The sequence below is a fragment of the Canis lupus genome, chromosome 11 (assembly GCF_011100685.1).
Source record: "Canis lupus familiaris isolate Mischka breed German Shepherd chromosome 11, alternate assembly UU_Cfam_GSD_1.0, whole genome shotgun sequence".
Lineage (NCBI taxonomy): Eukaryota > Metazoa > Chordata > Mammalia > Carnivora > Canidae > Canis > Canis lupus.
In genome coordinates this window covers 50,521,464-50,539,599 of record NC_049232.1, presented here as the reverse complement: position 1 = coordinate 50,539,599, position 18,136 = coordinate 50,521,464, and the positions used below count along the sequence as shown (strand labels likewise).

The 18,136-nt window shown below is 42.2% G+C and overlaps 1 long non-coding RNA gene across 1 annotated transcript in view; it reads right to left on the bottom strand.

Moving 5' to 3' along the window:
* LOC119874047 overlaps positions 1 to 17,252 on the bottom strand; it is a 42,641-nt gene extending 25,389 nt beyond the window's left edge. Inside the window, exons 1-3 of the long non-coding RNA XR_005366420.1 lie at positions 16,760 to 17,252; positions 15,380 to 15,480; positions 4,057 to 4,151 (exon numbers count right to left, since the gene is read on the bottom strand). This is a non-coding gene — a long non-coding RNA (uncharacterized LOC119874047). The remainder of the gene's footprint in view (positions 1 to 4,056; positions 4,152 to 15,379; positions 15,481 to 16,759) is intronic.
* Between the last annotated feature and the right edge of the window lie 884 nt (positions 17,253 to 18,136).

Below are 18,136 nucleotides of genomic sequence, written 5' to 3'. Positions count from 1 at the left end.
AATATACAAAGAACTCCTACAACTCAACACTAAAAATACCCAAACGATCCAATAAAAAATAGGCAGAGATTCTGAATAGACATTTTTCCAAAGAAGAAATACAGATGGCCAACAGGTACATGAAAAGGTGTTCAATATCACTAATTAGGGAAATTTAAATCAAAACCACAACAAGATAATATATAATATATATATTATATATTATGTATAATATAATAGCTCTTAACCAAAAACCAAAGAAACAGCAAGTGTCGGCAAGGATGTGAGGAAAGCTAGCCCTCGTGCACATTGGTGGGAATATACACTAGTACAGCCACTATGGAAGAGAGTATGGAGGTTCTTCAAAAAATTAAAAATAGAACTACTATATGATCTAGCAATTCCACTTCTGGGTATTTATCCAAAGGAAACAGAAACACCAATTCAAAAAGTTATACACACCTCCACATTCACTGAAATATTTACAATAGCCAAGACATAAAAGCAACCTAAGTGTCCCCTGATGGATGAATGCATAAAGAATATGTGGTATATATATATTCAATGGAATATAATTTGCCCATAAAAAGAAAGAGATCTTGCTATTTGCAACATCATGGATGGACCTTGAGGGCATTATTGAATGAAACAAGTCAGACAGAGAAAGACAAATGCCATATGATCTCACTTACATGTGGAATCTAAAAAATGAAAAACAACCCCCCCGCCAAGCTCATTCATACAGAGAACATAGTTTAGTGGTTGCCAGAGGAGGTGGAAGGTGAGTGAAATAAATCTTACAAATTCTCATTACAAAAGGAAAAAAAAATGTAACTGTGGTTATGGATGTTAGCCAGACTTACTGTGGTAATAATTTCTCAATACAGACATATATCAAATCACTATGTTGCATATCTGAAACTAACATCATGTTATATGTCAATTACACCTCAATTTTTAAAAAAGAGTACACCAATAAGCTGAGAACTTTTTCCTTTTAACAGATGAAAGAAAATTAAATTTTAGTTTTGCATAGGCACACTCTTGATACTAAAGCTTATTTCTAAAACTGTTTAAACAAATTTATTCCATTTTGGCCAGTTTGACCACATGAAATGAGACTCTGTCTCACTCTCACTCTTTCTCTCTCCAACTTTCTTTCTTTTTTTTTTTTTTTAAAGATTATTTATTTATTTATTCATGAAAGACACAAAAAGAAGCAGAGACATAAGCAGAGGGAGGAGAATAGAAGCAGACTTCATGCAGGAGCCCAATGTGGGACTCGATCCGGGAACTCAGGGAACACATCCTGAGCGGAAGGAAAATGCTCATCTCCTGAACCACCCAGGTGTCCCTCTTTCCAACTTTCTATATCCATCTAGTTTTTGTCCTTTCTTCTCTCGCTCTCTTTTTTTTTTTAATTCTCTCTTTCGTTCTGGAATAACCAGTTAGTCTATGTTAGGACAAAATTACTATTTTTCCCTTAACAAAAATATATCTCTATAACTCACACTTTTTTTTTAAACCAAAAACACACTCTACTTTCCTTATATATTTTGCAGGTAGAGCTTTTTTCTACTAGTTTTAATTAAACATTAATTAGAATTCTGAACTCTTAGAAACCTTAGTTTCTAGTGTACACAGAAGTAAGCCATGTGAACTGTCACACCTATATTCTGTAGATGTCAAAATAGCTTTTGTTCCTCTGTAATGAGAGGGTAAAATTAGGTAAACTTAGATTTATATTTAGCAATTAATGTTTCAGTACATTATCTTATTTGGAAATGATCTAGGTATTCAGTGACTATCTGCCATTTAATTTAACTTAATATAACTTTAAGGTTTCAAGTTACCGAAACGATTTTGGAAATGTTTTTAAGCAGACATATTTTATAGAACATAATCACTGTGGAAAAAATCATTTACAAACTTCTTTCCCACCTATGTTTAGTTGATTCATGTTTTTTTAACAATTATGTTTAGATCAGTCATGAAAATTTCATAAGACATTAGACAAAGTTAGGCATCATTTTTTTAAAAAGATTTTATCTATTTACTTGACAGAGAGAGAGCACAAGCATGGGGAGCAGCAGGCAGAGGGAGGGAGAAGCAGGCTCCCCACTGAACAGGGAGCTCAAGGCAGGGCTCCATCCCAGGCCCCTGGGATCATGATGGAGCCCAAGAGAGACACTTAACCGACTAAGTCACCTAGGTGTCCCAAAATTAGGCATCATTTTAAGTTACTATTCTTCTTGGCAGATGTTTGACTAGTAGATCCAGCTAGAATAAATGTTGTGTGTCTGCATTATTTATAATGCTGACAGTATTTTTTTTTTTTTAGAGTTTATTTACTTATTCATGAGAGACACACAGAGAGAGGCAAAGACATAGGCAGAGGGAGAAGCAGGCTCCCTGGGGGAGCCCAATGTGAGACTCCATCCCTGGACTCAGGATTATGCCCTGGGCTGAAGGCAGATGCTCAACTGCTGAGCTACCCAGGTGCCCAATGCTGACATGCTGATTATTTTTCTTTTAATTTTTTTTTTTTTTTTTTTTTTTTTTTACTAAACCAATGATATTCTTTCTTACCAAAGACTACTCAAGGGGTGCCTGGGTGGCTCTGTCGGTTAAGCGTCTGACTTAGGTTCAGGTCATGATCTCAGGGTCCTGGAATGGAACCTCACCTTGGGCTCCCTGCTCAGTGGAGAGCCTGCTTCTCCCTCTCCCTCTGCCCCTCCCCCCTCACTTGTGCTCTATCTCCCTTCTCCCCCCATCTCAAATAAATAAATAAATAAACAAAATCTTTAAAAAAAGGAAGACTACTCAAGTCACATGAACTTGAAAAATATTTGCGTTAGTTTCTATATTGCTCTGAAAGAATATTTAATTTATATAAGCACTTACCTTTAAGCCAATTAAACAGAGCTCTTTCACAATTTTGACAATATCACCCAGAGGTAGAAAAATACTATGTGTGTGTGTGTGTGTGTGTGTGTGTGTATATATATATGTATATATATATATATATATATATAGGAATCATATATATATATATATATATATATATGATTGGCCGAAGAAGCCCATCAAGTTCCAAATTATCCTAGTAAAATTGTGCCAACATGAAAGAAGTAGATAGAGTTGGTGGAGCATGTACTTGGCAGGGGTTTGAGAAGAGGGTTTCAGTGGACTGAGAAGTCCCTATAGGAGGAACAGGATCAAGGAAAAACAGAACACAGAGACTTTAAAAACAAAACAAAACCAAATAAAACCCTCTCAGGCTCTGAATATCAGCTTCTAATTAGGCCAATTTTCCTACCGAACAGCTCTTTTAAAAATCCTTTTTGATATCTTATTATCAGCTGGAACAAACAGTAACTATTTCTGGCAGTATTAAACTTCTTTTTTAAATTACTTTTTTCCTGAGGTGCCTGACTGGCTCAGTTGGTTGAGCATCTGACTTTTGGTTTTAGCTCGGCTCTGTGGTCTCAGGGTTGTGGAATCAAGCCCAGTGTTAGGCTCCCCACTCAGCGGGGGAGTCTGCTTGGGATTCTCTCTCTCCCTCTCCCTCAGCCCCTTCCCCTCTTCTCTCTAAAATAAATGAATAAATCTTTTAAAAAGAAACAAGTAAATTATTTCCCCCTTTTTCTTTTAAACTCAAGGTATACTTGTAAGTGGCTCAAACCCAAAACTAATAAACCTTTTGTGACTTAACGTGAGTGCAAGTTGGGTATCTCTAAAGAGGGTGCAAAAGATGCAATCCTGCCAAGAGCTGGAACTACTTACTTGCACACACAAGCACCAAAAACCTGTGTGCCAAGCCAAGTTCTCAGGACGTAAAACAAGACAAACAGGAAAGAAATAGCTAGCTGTTCCTGGGAGGGAAAGGATAAATAACCCAGGGGTATTCCCAAAAACCAAATTCCTAAAAGTTACAGTTCAAATAATTCATTCTTATAGATATTTCTCTCCTGCTAATCTGAATTTGAAGATGAAAGGACAACATGAAATTTTAGCCTCCTCTTAATTAGTCGCTACAAACAGAGATCCAGGAGAGCTGATTTTAATAACTCTTACCCGTCTGCCAGGTTTCACAGGATTCCATATGGGTAGGGTTTCAGTGATCCTGTCCTCATAATTTTCTCTCTGTCCTTCTGAGTCGGCTGAGACTCCTGCAATAAAGCACAGGTTAATAAGAGAAAAGCAAACAGAAGTTTACTAACATATATATCCCATACATACAGGGGAGATACCCTGGAAAAATTAATGATCCCCCCAAAGTGAGAATTAAATATGATCTTAATAGGAAAATGGGAGGGGAAGATGTAGGGCTTGGAGAATAAATGATTTGGGGGAAAGTTGAATTGGCCCCTGGAAAGATAGGAGATATAATAGTTTGTAATAAAGTTTGTCTGGGTGTGGTGTGGATTTCCAGGCTGCTGCCTTGTGAGGACAGTCAATCCTCCCTGGTTGATGAAACTCCCTGGGAGGGGATTTATGACAGCTGAGATCCTCTTGGAGGATGTAGGCAGATAAGAGTAATTCAGGGACACCTGGGTGGCTCAGCAGTTGGGCGCCTGCCTTCAGTTCCGGTTGTGATCCTGGGATCCGGTATCGAGTCCAGCATCTGGCTCCCTGCATGGAGCCTGCTTCTCCCTCTGCCTGTGTCTCTGCCTCTCTCTCTCTCAGTCTGTGTCTCTTATGAATAAGTAAATAAATCTTTAAAAAAAGGAGTAATTCAGAAAAAGCTATTCCCTGCATTTGCTGCTTTTCAAGTGCTTACAGCTTAAAATAATCAATATACCAAAGCAGCCTAATTTGGGGTGTCATGTCTTGAACTCCTACAGTCATATTTTGAGGTGGCATATTCTGCTACCCTTCAGTCTCCACTTTTTAAAAAAATATTATGTATTTATTTATTCATGAGAGACACAGATTGAGAAGCAGAGAGAGACCCAGGCAGAGGGAGAAGCAGGCTCCCCGAGGGGGAGCCCGACGTGGGACTCGACCCCAGGACCCCAGGATCATGCATCTGCCCAACCACTGAGCCACACAGGCGTCCCTCCACTTTTTTTTTTTAATATTTTATTTATTTATTTTACAGGGAGAGAGCAAGCGAGTACAAGCAGGGGGAACAGCAAATGGAGAGTGAAAATCAGGCTCCCCACTGAGCAGGGAGCCCAATGTGGAGCTTAGTCCCAGGACCCTGGGACCATGACCTGAGCCAAAGGCAGACGCTTAACCAACTGAGCCACGCAGGTGCCCCAGCTTCTACCTTAAGTGAAGAGGAAGGATTCTGAGATTGTGAGAAATACATATTGCTCTGCCCTAGGTTAAAGTGGCTGGAAAGTACATTTTATAATCGGCTCCAAAGCACCATCAAAAGACTCTAGATAACGGGTTCAGGCAGGACTACTGCCACACGCTCCAGCATGGCCACAGACAGGTTCCTGGCTCCCAAGGAGGTGCTCTCTCTGAAGATCAGCACTTGCAGAAGCCAAAGAGGAACTGAACTGCCTCCTGAAATTTTGGACTCTAGGTGCCTCATCCTAGTCCTGGCCCCACCGAGACTTAAGCTGGGGGTCCCACTGACTCATGTGGAGAAGCAGAAATTCATACCTGATATAAAATAAAGTTTCCTTTAGGGGAGTGTGTTTGTTTCCCTCAGGGTTGCCATAACAGTGTATCACAAAGTGGGTGGCTTAAAACAACAGAAATTTATTCTCTCATAGTTCTGGAGGCTAGAAGTTTGAAATCAAGATGACAGCAGGGTTGTTTCCCTCTGAGGACTCTGAGAGAAAATCTGTTCCATGGCCCTCTCCTAGTTTCCCATGAGAGCTAGCAATCCTGCCATTCCTTGGCTTATAGATGCATCACTGGTCTCTGTCTTCACAGGGCATTCTCTCTGTGTCTTTCTAAATTTTTTTTTTTTTTTTTTTTTTTTGTGATAGTCACAGAGAGAGAGAGAGAGAGAGGCAGAGACACAGGCAGAGGGAGAAGCAGGCTCCATGCACCGGGAGTGCGACGTGGGACTCGATCCCGGGTCTCCAGGATTGCGCCCAGGGCCAAAGGCAGGCGCCAAACCGCTGAGCCACCCAGGGATCCCTCTCTGTGTCTTTCTATCTTCACATGGCTGTCTTCTTCTTCTTCTTTTTTTAAAGATTTTATTTATTTACTCATGAGAGACAGAGAGAGAGGGAGAAACACAGGCAGAGGGAGAAGCAGGCTCCATGCAGGGAGCCCAATGTGGGACTTGATCCCGAGACTCTGGGATCACGCCCTGGGCTGAAGGCAGGCATTCAACTGCTGAGCCAGCCATCCAGGCGACCTGGCTGTCTTCTTTATACGGAATCAGATTAGAAGTCAGTCCTACCTCAGTATGACCTTATGTTGGCCAGTGACATCTGCGGTGACCCTATTTCCTAATAAGCTCACATTCTGAGATACTTGGGGTTAGGACTAACTTTCAGGGGAAGGGGAGACATAATTCAACCCATAACAGGGTAGAGAAAAATTGTATTTTCTATCAATTTTGAGAGCTGTTTTGCTGTAATTACCCTCATTTTTGTTTAAAGCGGGGTAACAAGTTGGTGACACAGGGCCAAATTTGGCTCCTAAACTTGTTTGTTAGGTCAGGATCCACATCATTCCCTAATGTCGTGCCCTGGCCACTTCACAAGTAGCCCTTATAGACATTTGCATAAGTGACTCTTAGTTTAGAACTTGCTTTCTGGGGATCCCTGGGTGGCTCAGCAGTTTGGCGCCTGCCTTTGGCCCAGGGCGAGATCCTGGAGTCCCGGAATCCAGTCCTGCATGGCGCTCCCTGCAGGGAGCCTCCTTCCCTTCTGCCTGTCTCTCTCTCTCTCTCTGTGTGTGTGTACTCATGAATAAATAAATAAAATCTTAAAAAAAAAACCAAACAAACAAAACTTGCTTTCTCAGAGAGTCTCACTGGTTAAAAAAAATCTTAGCCACAAGAATTACCCTAAGAAGCAATGTGTTCCCATTTCACTGACCAGGAAACAGAGGCTCAGAAAGTAAAGGTGCTCTGTCTGGATCACACAGAAAAGAGTGGATGCATGTCTCCATCCGCTAACCTGGGCTTGCATACCCTCAGGCCCACATCTCCATGACCCGACTGCTGCACAGCTTCAGTGAGCTCACAGCACTCTCCTTCCTCCCATTTCCCCAGCGAGATTTTCACAGTAGTAAATGGCTACTAGCATGTTGAGTCTCAGCGACTTTTTAAAACCAGACACATTCCCAAGGGAAAACCTTTGTGGCTGTTTCTCCCAGAGAGAAGAAAGTATAATGTGCTGGGTTAAGGGCAGTCTGGTTTTGAGCTTGGGAATCTTTCCTTCTGCGAGTGTGTAAGAAAAGAGAATGAAAAGCACAAGATGTAGAACCACCTTGATTAAGGGTTGAGCCCCTTCTCACCTGGCCTCCTTGTTTGGAGAAGTTCCCTTCCTAGAGGACAAGCAATTCTTAGACTTCCTTTCTGGTCTTTTAAGAACTGGATACAAAAAAAAAAAAAAAAAAGAAGAAGAAGAAGAACTGGATACATGTTTCAGATCCTGTTCCTGGAAAAGTGCACTTACAAATTTTAGAGAATGGAACAGAATTGCTTGACATTTCCTTTATACCTGGTATCCTGATATTTCATCATAATTAATCCAGTGTTCTCTTTGACAGCCATGTAATTAATCCAGGCATAGGCTTTTTTTTTGGTGGGGGGCAGGGGGCAGTTATTCTTCTTGGTACTCAGCGGGCCATTTCTGTGTGAAAGTTAATGACTTTCTTCTTTACTCCTAAGAAATAGGCCATAATTTATTTATTTTTTTCCCCTCCATTCCCTCTGTTCTTTTATTCTGGAATGCCTATTAAATAGGATGACAGAACTTTTGGATCCTTTGTTTATGCTTCCTAACTTCTTTTTCCCCTATGCCAACATGAAGTATTTTTTATTAAGTGACTAATAAAAATAATAAAATGAAGTCCTTTAAGTCCCTTTAAGACTTGGGTCTGCTGTGTGCACAGCAGGTGCTAAATAAATGTGCCTCCTTTTCTTCACTCTCAGCACCCAAACAACTAGATCAACAATGATAACTAGCATTTATTGGCTGCTTATTATGTACAAGACAATGGGCAAAGTACTTGTCACATGGCTCCATTGAATTCCCACAACAGCCCTATGAAGTTGGTACAATTACTGCCTTCATGAGGCAGGGAAGTGAGAGCCATAGGGCAGAGGTTGGCAAACTCTAGTCAATGGGCCAAACCTGTCACTGCCTCAAATTTCTCTGTTACATCTCCTATCTGTCTTTCTCTGAACTGCGTTTCAGGAGAATTTCTCCACTTGACCTTTCAACTCTGTTTTGACTCTTCATTGATATTTATTTTGTGATTTGGCCCGTTGAATTTTTATTTGGAAAAACATATTCCCTTTTTTTAAAAAAATATTTTATTTATTTATTTATGAGAGACACAGAGTGAGGCAGAGACACAGGCAGAGGGTGAAGCAGACTCCATGCAGGGAGCCTGATGTGGAACTCGATCCCAGGACTCCAGGATCATGCTTGGGTCAAAGGCAGGCACTAAACCGCTGAGCCATCCAGGCATCCCTGGAAAAACATATTCCTAAAGTTCCAAAATCACCAGTTAATTCTTTTTTTTTTTTTTTTTTTTTTATTTATTATTTATGATAGTCACAGAGAGAGAGAGGCAGAGACACAGGCAGAGGGAGAAGCAGGCTCCACGCACCGGGAGCCCGACGTGGGACTCGATCCCGGATCTCCAGGATCGTGCCCTGGGCCAAAGGCAGGCGCCAAACCACTGCGCCACCCAGGGATCCCTAGTTAATTCTTTTTAATCGATGAAATATCCTTTCACATTTCTTGTGAAGACATTATTTACACTTAATCTGAAGCCTTTGTTCTTCACTAGTTATTAATTCTGCTTCTTGGATGTTAGTTTTTCCGATGATAGATTTTGATGGCCCTGTTTCACTGTTCTGACTTTTCTCAAATGCTTAGTAATTCTAGATACATGTTCATTTTTAAAGTGTGCATTCTTGTGCTTGTCTGTCCTGTTTACAGAGCCTGCACGTAGTAACTTCATGGAGGAGTGGAATGTGCTGGTTGGTTGGAGATGTGGGGGTGTATGAAAGGAAGAAGAGGACCAGTTTTCTCTTTTGAGTGCAGCAATTTTCTTCCCCTTTTGGGCATTAGTTGTTGTCTGGGGCAAAGCTTTGCCTCTGGCCCAAGAGCCCACAATTACTAGTTTGGTCTGGGGAGAAACCGTCTTGCAGCTGCCTGAGTAGTACAAATGTGAGGAGAAGGGATTAACCGCATCAGATACTTCAAATGCATTTTCCCAATTAACCACTCCAAGGAATTTCCCGGGGCCTCTTTCCTTGTACCTATTAAGTCTGAAATTGCAGTTCTTTGTTAACATTTCTACTTTCATGCCAGTCTTCTTGTGCATGAATATATATTTTATATATATATATATATATATATAATATATATGTAATTTTTTAAACCAATCTTTTATTATCTGCCCTTGGTGTTAAACTTAGAATGGTCTTCCGTATTTCCTCTCCCTTCCAAAATTATAAATATTCATCTATTTTCTTCTTTTACTATTTTTGTGATTTCATGTTTTACATTCAAATCTTTCAGCCATCTGGAATTTATTCTAATGTCAGCCATGACTTGGAACTCTAAACTTAAATTTTTTCCTAATGGTGAGCCAGTTGTACCCACCATGCTTTCCATGTGTGGGCTTTTAAAAGGCAGCTCAGCCCCCAGAGCTCCATAAAAGCCTAGGAGTTAAGAATAGAAAAGCTAGGACTATAACTCACTCAGATCCTAATCTCTGTTCCATTACTGCTCACGATGGGACTCTGGCAGAGCTGGGTTCTCCCTAGGGGAAAGCTCTGACCAATGATGTAAGGCTGGGAGGGTTGAGGCAGTAAGGGGACTTATGGAGAGTCCTCTGGTGTTTAATACTTGCTGTGCTCCTGCCACTGGGCATGGCTTCATGGGAAACAGCTGCTCAGCCTTGCAAGAAACTCCAAGGGTTCCAAGTTCTACTCTTTAACTGCCTATTCTTTCTTTAACACCCATGTCCTCTTCCTATAGATCACTCCAAGTCCAGCTCATGCTACTCCTCTGTGAAGCCTGCCCTGCTATGCCCACTAAGGCTTAGCTGCTCTCCTAGTTCCCACTGCATTTCACGTGGCTTTCTAGTGTAATTTTTGTTGTTGACATATCTGTTGTGGATGAATAAATTAGTTAACAAACGAACTGAATCACTAAGCATGAAGGATGATATCTGCCAGGTGTAGGGAGAAAAGGAAAACCCCCAAAGGATATGGACTTGCTGCTGACCGTGTAGACATGTTCATCTGCAACGTCTCTTGAGGCCCAGGTGTTCAGTGTTCATGGCACAGTGGTTGGCGCCCCAGAGCAGCTGTGACTTTGATGTGGTGCCTGAAGCTAGAGTCTTTTTCTTTTCTTTTCTTTTCTTTTCTTTTCTTTTTTCTTTTCTTTTCTTTTCTTTTCTTTTCTTTTCTTTTCTTTTCTTTTTTCTTTTCTTTTCTTTCTTTTCTTTTGTTTTCTTTCTTTTGTTTTCTTTCTTTTCTTTTCTTTTTTTCTTTTTTCTCTTCCCTTTCCTTTCCTTTCCTTTCCTTTTCTTTCTTTCTTTCTTTTTTTTTTTTTCCAAGTGTTAGGACCTAAAGATACCAGGGAGAGTCAACTTTGTCTCTTTCCTCAGGGAGCTGATAACTTGATGAAGTATAAGTGCATAGTCAGAATCTTGGGAGAAACTTTAGGAAGGGAAGAATCAGACATATCAAAACCCTCAAAGAGAACAAGTAATGTAGATGAGTTGGAGAACACTTGCTTGTCTATAAAATATGCGCACCAGCTTGAACCAGCATTTCCTGTGTGCTGAATATGTGTCAGGCTCTAAACTCTTTTTTTCCCTAAACTCTTAATACACATATCTCATTTGTTCCTCATGAAAACCAGGTGGCACTATCAGTTCCATTTTGTAGATGAGCAAAGTGCTCTCAGAGAGGTAAAATGATTTACCAACTGTCACAATGAGGAAGCCACAATCTGAAGCCCAGGTGAGGGAGGGCTCAGCTTCAGAGAAGAGAACTTAATCTTTGGTCATCTGAACTACTTCTCCCTCTCCTTTTACTTGGAACTACCCTGTGGGGTTGAATAGAATTTTCTTTTGTTTTTCTGGGCCTTTGCTTCTGTGGTAGAGATAAGTAAGTAGAGATAAACTCCACCCTTTCTGGTTTCTTTAGGCCTGGCACACAAGGCCTGGCTAAATAATGCAGGAAGAAGACCAACATTTTCAAACACGATATGTCCATCTCAGAGCTTGCACTGTTCAAAATTTATCCCTCTGACTTCTCACCTGAAGATTATGTGAGACATAGCCAAGAACCATGAAAACACTCATTCCTTTGACTTATCTTTTGCACTGTCGCCTTGGGAATTATCTTTTTTTTTTTTTTTTCAAAAGATAGTTTACAGTCTGAGAATTGTTTAAGAGAATTTCTTAAAATACATGTAACGTGGGCAGCCCGGGTGGCTCAGCGGGTGAGCCAAGGTGAGGGTGGGTCACCTTCAGCCCAGGGCCTGATCCTGGAGACCTGGGAATCAAGTCCCATGTTGGGCTCCCTGCCTGCATCTCCCTCTGCCTGTGTCTCTGCCCCCCGCCCCCCCGTGTCTCTCATGAATAAATAAATAAATAACCTTAAAAAAAATACATGTAACATGAAATTTATCATCTCAACTACTTTTTTTTTTTTTTTTTTTAAATTTTTTTTTTTTATTTATTATTTATGATAGTCACAGAGAGAGAGAGAGAGGCAGAGACACAGGCAGAGGGAGAAGCAGGCTCCATGCACCGGGAGCCCGACGTGGGACTCGATCCCGGGTCTCCAGGATCACACCCTGGGCCAAAGGCAGGCGCCAAACCGCTGCGCCACCCAGGGATCCCCATCTCAACTACTTTCAAGTGTTTAGGTCAGTATTGTTTAGTACATTCACGGTGTTGTGCAATATACAAAATAAACTTTTTCATCTTGCAAAACTGAAACTCTATTCCCATTAGACAACTCCCCATTCCCCACTCATCCTCTTTCCCCTGGAAGTGACAATTCCACTTTTTGTTTCTATTAATTTGACTACTCTGGACACCTCATGCAAGCGAATCATACAGTATTTGTCTTTTTAAGACTGGCTTATTTCACTTAGTGTAATATTCTCAATGTTAATTGGTTTGTAGCATGTGTCAGAATTTCCTTCCTTTTTAACATGGAAAAATATTCCATCCAGATATTGTTTTTTGGCTTTTTTGTTTAATTTTCAACTTTTCTATTGCTTTACAGTTTCTGTTTTTGCTATTACTTCCTAGTTTTAGTGCATTGTGAACAGACTGTTATCTGTATTCATTCTACTTTTTGGAATGTATTGAGGTTTTTTTATTTTTTTATTTTTTTATTTTTTTTTATGGCCTTACATGTGGTTATTTGTTAATGACCCATGGATACTTAACAAAGTACAAATTCTAGGTTTTCAAGGTATGGAGTTTGATAGTCTTTAATTCAATGTATTACTAATTTAACAAATCAAGTCCTCTATACCCTTACTTTTTGTATAGCTTATTGATCAGTCATGGGCTAAGAGAGGTGAATTAAATTTTCTACTGTTACTGTATTTATGCCCACTTCTCCATGCATTTCCAGTTGTTTTTGTTTTATGAACTCTGATGTTATTTTGTGCATAAATATTTATGACATATCTTCATTGTTGCTCTCTGCCTTTATCATTTTAATATTTTTGCCTCTATTTTTTGATTTTCTGTGAATTCAACTGTGTCTAATATTAATACCAAAACCCTTGTTTTTTGTTCTTGTATTTGCATGTATGGTATTTGTTCTTGTGTTCTATTTTTTCCCACTCTTTTACTTTCAGTATTTCTGAGGAACACTATTTTAGATGTATCTCTTGCACGTAGCACTGGTTGGGTTTTATTTTGTGACTCCATGAGCCAAAGAGTGAGGTAATCAGGTCAAAGTTAAAGAAAGCTTCTATAGCTCTTGACCCCCATGGCGAAATAAATTGTTTTTCACTGGATAGACCACTTTATGCTGTCACCAGTCATTTAGAAGCAAACCATCTCCCCACCATTGCCAGCATGGCTATTATACTGCTGCTTAAATTTTTAATAGGTGAAAATGGGACCTCATTGTTCTCTCTTTTGTTTTTCTTGGCTTTATCTAATTCTACTTTAAGTAAATAAAGATGGAAGGAAAAAGAAGTCAAAATGAGAGGTGCCTAGTTGGCTCAGTCAGTGGAATGTGTGGCTCTCGATCTTGGGGTTGTGAGTTCAAGCCCCAAATTGGGTGTAGTGATTGCTTAAAAAAAATTTTTTTTAAGTGAAAATGAAACATTCCTTTTTCAGATATCTCCAGTGAGATTAAAATGGGTGATGGTGTTTGTTATTCTAGATTCCCATGTCATTGGACCAATCACTCCTCACAGGCTCCTCAGCTCAGGCCTTAATTTTTCCCAGGAGAAATTGTCAAGGTTCCTTCCTCACAGCCCAGTACCTTGCTTTCTTTCCTTCTGTAGTAATAGGCAGCATAATATGATAGGAAGATACAGGGTCTGGAGCTAGGTGAAATGGATTTAAATCCCAGCTCCATCCCTATTTACTAACTGTGTGATCTATGACAGTTACTTACCCTCTCCGTGCCTTGGTTCCCTGAGGTAATAATTCTCAAGGGTAATAATGTCTACCACAGTGACACCTATTGGGGTTGTTGTGCAGAAGAGTTAACTTATGCAGACTCAGACAGGATTTTTTTTTTTTTAAGTAATCTCTACACCTAATGTGAGGCTCGAAATCACAACCCTGAGATGGAGTCACATGTTCTACCAACTGATCCAGCCAGGTGCCCAGGGTTGTTGTTGTTATTATTATTATTATTATTATTATTATTATTAGTTCCACCTCTGTGAAATATTTCTTTTCCATTTCAACGATGAGGTTTTGGTGGAAGATTTTTCCTTTTAGGATGACCCTGCTTCCTTAGTTGCTGCATTAGGTCTTAGGCCAGGAGCAGGTTCCTGACATAAACCTATCAGAGTCCTTTCCTGGGATCTCGGAAATTGGGACACAAGAAAGAAAGCTTTTAGCGATTCTCTGGTGGGGAGCTCTCAGATGTGAGACCCAGGTTGCTGGCAGGCTGATAGCCATGGTTCCAGCCTGTGGAGGAAGCCAGGTTAAAAATAAGGCTGACTGACATGTGGAGAGAAGTAGACATTAGAGATGGAAAGAGTCTGGCATCGTTGGAATCCTTCACTCTAGTGCTCCCCAGATGCACCTTACAAGCTTCCTGTTCTCCCCAGGCTTGCTTGCATTAAACTTCTGCCACTTGCAACAAAAAAAAGCTAATTTAATACACTTCCTACGGCACCTTAGGACAGTATAGATTGTGTGGTCTTCCATTTGTCTGTCCACCTCTCTTTAAAAAGCCAAAACCTCTTGTAAGCCTGAGACACACACACACACACACACACACACACACACACACACACACACACAGCAATTCCCAGCTTCTTGGAGTCAGCTGTGACTCCTTCCTTGCCCGTGCTGCCTGCACATGCTTCTCCTCCACACATCAAAAGACAGCTGTACTGATGTCTAGGCCGAAGGAACTGTTGCTAAACAGGATGTGATCCTGGAAATTCGTGCCCTTCTCTGTATGCCCCTTGTCCTGTTTTTTTTTTTTTTTCACTGCCCTAGTAATTCACAAATATATAATGAACACCTGCCAAGAACCATGTCAGGCCTGGGGTCCCAGAGAGGCAGCAAATGGTTCCTGATGTCAAGGATCCTGCATCTTGTAGGGCTGTCAGGCTGTCAAAAGACGGCTCTGAGAGAGACAGTAGGGTGAGTGTTAAACAGATGCTTTTGCCAAGTGCTGCAAGAGCTCACAGGAGGCTCCAGTACTGGTTGCCTAGGACAGTTGTCTGGCTGGTCTACACCCGCCCCTAGCTCCTCCCCATCCCAGTCCACCCTGTCCTCTGCTGCCAGACTGTCTTTCTGAACACAGCTCAGTTGTGTAAGCCTCTGCCTCTGCCCCCTGCAGGCCTAAACCCACGTTCCTAAACTTGGCAAGATCCTAAACCAGATATTCTGCAACCTACTTTCTCAGGCACATTGTCCACTGTTCCCTATTCACAAACCTTACCCATAAGCCTTGCAGCCCATTCAGCTTCATTGTACACATTCAGTGTCTCTCCACCACCATGTGTCTCCTCACTCTGTTCCTTCTGTTTCTATCCCTGGAGGTCTCAATTGTATATACCTTCCAAGGGGTGATGGCAAATGCCTTTCTTCTCTCATGTGCCTCTTCTGATCATCTCGCTGTGTTGCTGCGTTGAGAAGGATTCTGTGGATATGCCTGGGCTTAGTGAAAGAATAAAGGAATTAGTAAGCAAAATCTTCGACAGTCACCACATTGAGTGAATGTTGCCAGGAGGGACAGGGAATGGGGATAAACAGCACACTAGGGGTGCGTTTGCAGACTTCATTCCAGGTCAAGGTCTAATGCATCTCCCCCATCCCCATGAAGACTTCCTTGCTCCTCCTTTAATTTTCCAAGTAAAATTTACCTCTTTTTTTCCCTGAATATTTATAACCTTCTCTCTACACTTCTGTGATAGTATAGATTGCTCCCTACCTTTTATGGGTACATCTGTTCTGTTGTCCTATTTTGTTTATTTTCTATTTGAAGAGACAGATGGTGTCCTACAGATTATGATACAGGTAGGGATTCAAAACACATTAACAGAATGAATGAAATCACGTGGAACACCAAGATGAGTGTACACCTACAGAACAGTCTCAAGGGGCCTTTTCTGATAAGCTGACTTAGCAGACTCTTAGGATGGGTGTTATTGTGGCCAAGTTCCCTGCGGGAACTTATTTCCCGCATTGTTACTTCTGTCTGACCTGTCATTTGCTATCATTTTGTGAGTCTGTGACCACTGAAGTCAGACCTCCCAGCCTCGCTTTTTCAGTAAACCATTTTGTAGACAGAGGGGAAGGGCAGAGGGAGGGTGGAGAGAGAATCTTAAGCAGGCTCCATGCCCAAGGCAGAGCCTCAGGTGGGGCTCCGTCTCACCACCCTGAGATCATGAGCTGAAATCAAGAGTTGGATGCTTAACTGATTGAGCCACCCAGATGCCCCCTCAATAAACCATTTTGATACCTCCTTGGTGGCCAGTTTGGTGCTCACTGTTAGAGGCCCATGGATAGTGTCTTGCCTCCTGTCTGATCACTGCCTTGGGGAGAGAGAGGTGGAGGCAAAGACTGAGAGCCAAGTCATAGGATAGGACAGAGCAGTGAGAGCAGTGGTGTGCACCCTGAGAGAAGAGCAGGAGACTGTTGAGGGAGAACAGCAGAAGGTTGCTGGAGGAGTGGAGAGGGTGGTGGTAGAGGTTGTTGACACACCCACTCACACCTTCCAAATTCCCTTTGTCTACACTCCTCAGCAGCTTATAACTATGTCACCTGATTGCTGCAAGCTGTCCTCCCAGTTCCAGGACCCAAAAGGATGACGTTAGTAAATATTTAAACAGCCTTAGTATATCCTAACAACCCCTCTATATGGCCCCATCGCCCACAAACCTCAAGAGCACAGCACTAATTACCCTTCTAGACCTGGGATCCTCATGCTACCCACCGGACTTCCTTCAGTCTCTTCTGCAGTTCACTTCAGTGCACTGCACTTCAGTGCAGTCTCAGCTGCAGTTCACTTCTGGGACTCTGGGCCAGGCTCCTGAGCTGCACAGGGGGCCCTGGTTTTCTTGTCCCCAGTCACACAGGTGACTACCATGGGCATCTGTGATGACCCCAAATTATTACAGGGGCTCCAGAACAATTGGCAGATTTGCTGAAGTTGCTCTACTCTTCTGTCCCTCTGGGTGTCTGGTCCCACCAGGGGCACCTCCCTCCCCCTCCTACCAATTCCTCCTCTCCCCACCGGCAAACATGTTTAGGCTGCAGACGAGCTGCAGAGCTGTCGAACCCTCTTGGCAGGAGAACGGCTGGCTCCAGAATGCTGGCTGGAGGGGACTGCAGAGGCTCACATTTCTTCAGCTCGTGCCAAACATTATTCAGACGTAGCTTTTCAGACAGACACAAATTGCTCATCCAATAAACACAGAAGGGCTAATCCCAGGACATTTATCACAGTGAGGAAAGATGAGAGAAAGGACAGTCACAAGAGGCCTTTGAGAGCTGGCCTGGCGTGGCTGGCCTGAGGGGAGGTAGTGAGACCTCCATGCACTCCTGGGGTTTTCTCCTTTTTTTTTTTTTAAGACTTTATTTATTTATTCATGAGACACACACACACAGAGGGGGAGAGAGAGAGAGAGAGAGAGAGAGAGAGAGAGGCAGAGACACGGGCAGAGGGAGAAGCAGGCTCCATGCAGGGAGCCCAACGTGGGACTTGATTCTGGGTCTCCTGGATCACACCCTGGGCTGAAGGCGGCGCTAAACCACTGAGCCACGTGGGCTGCCCCGGGGGTTTTCTCCTTAAAGGGCCTGAAACCCAGCACCAGGGCTTTGGGATTTGCTTTCATTATGACATACAAAGCCTGTATTGGGGCGTACACTTCCCGTGGTGAACAGGGGGAGGAAATCAACATGGGTCAGGTGCCTTTGTGGGCAGACAGACCTTACCTCCAGTTGTCAATGATCATGTGGGATAGCTAGCTGTGGGAACTTCCTATACTTTCCCCAACTTGCGTACACAAAATGTCCTCAAGGCATGTCTAGCTGTTTGCAGAGTTCTTGCTCCTGGCCTGGAATCTCTCATTTCTGACAGGTGTGAGAGCATGGCTTCTGAGAAAGCAGGTTGAGGGATTAGGCTGATCACAATGGCAGGAGACTCGAGATGTGGGGATCCTCTGTCCACACCAGAGGGCTGGCCAGGCCACTGAAGTCCTTTGCTGGTCCCTTCCTACTAGGTCCTTCTAAAGAGCCCCATGAGTGTTCCCCTTCAGGGACTCTGCCCAGAAATGGGAGAAACTAGACCCTCCTCTGAGGACTAACATCT